The sequence below is a fragment of the Agelaius phoeniceus genome, chromosome 7, assembly GCF_051311805.1.
Source record: "Agelaius phoeniceus isolate bAgePho1 chromosome 7, bAgePho1.hap1, whole genome shotgun sequence".
Classification (NCBI taxonomy): domain Eukaryota; kingdom Metazoa; phylum Chordata; class Aves; order Passeriformes; family Icteridae; genus Agelaius; species Agelaius phoeniceus.
Window position 1 is genome coordinate 2,745,001 of NC_135271.1, and position 989 is coordinate 2,745,989.

At 64.7% G+C, this 989-nt stretch overlaps 1 non-coding gene across 1 annotated transcript; it reads right to left on the reverse strand.

The window, feature by feature from the left end:
* Positions 1 to 383: 383 nt before the first annotated feature.
* On the reverse strand, positions 384 to 536 carry LOC129131538 (5.8S ribosomal RNA). The gene has a single exon (XR_008535686.2). It is a non-coding gene; the product is annotated as a 5.8S ribosomal RNA (ribosomal RNA).
* Positions 537 to 989: the final 453 nt, after the last annotated feature.

Below are 989 nucleotides of genomic sequence, written 5' to 3' on the forward strand. Positions count from 1 at the left end.
TCTCTCGCTCTCCCCTGCCGTGCCACCGCATCCACGGCATGGTCCCGGCGAGGACGAGCTCCACCCCAGCGGCTTGCTCCAGGAGCGGGAAGCAACGGAGTGCTCCCCGAGTCTGCATTTAGGGGGACGAAGGCCCTGCACGGCAACGACAATGACTGCGACGATGACAACTGCAACAACGACGATGCCCGCCGGGCCGCAGTGAAGGGATCGAGGCCTCCTAGGGAAACGCTTCCCTCGCCGAACCCCTGACTGCCTTCCCTCGGGCACCAGTGGGACGCTGCTGCTGCCACCGCCACCACCACCCACTGCGGGCAACGGGCCAGAGAGGCGACCCCAGCCATGCCACTAGCGTGGCCCCCGGATGGTTATTGATCATCAAGCGATCCTCAGACAGGCGTAGCCCCGGGAGGAATCCGGGGCTGCACGTGCCTTCGAATGGTCAATGGTCAATGTGTCCTGCAATTCACATTAATTCTCACAGCTAGCTGCATTCTTCATCAACATACGAGCCGAGTGATCTACCGCTAAGATTTGTCTGGCTTTCGGGCACTGCTCACGCCAAGCGGCCCCTTTTTTTGTTACTCTGGGACCGAGGACGCAGGGGTGCATGCCTGGCTTTGACCATACGAGCACACAGAAACAGAAGGGGGAATAAAAACCAACTGGAGCAACCCACACTCCGAAGGCCGGCCAAGACGTGGGGGAGCCCGCGCTCCTGACCGCCTCCCCCACGAGGAGTGACGCCGACCTCACAAATGCCGTCCTTCGGAGGCGGACCAGGCACCCGGGCTCGGCTCGGCCTCCACGCAGAGGGCCACGCGGCGCGCGCTGGAATGCGGGAGGGCACGGCAGCCCCCCCGCGTCTCACTTTCACGGGATGACACGCACAAAACACACGGCATGCGGCTGGGGGCGCGCGGCCATCAGCCCCCACACACGGCGGCTCTCCCTGGGCCCCCGACGCCGCGGGCCTCACGGAGTGCCGC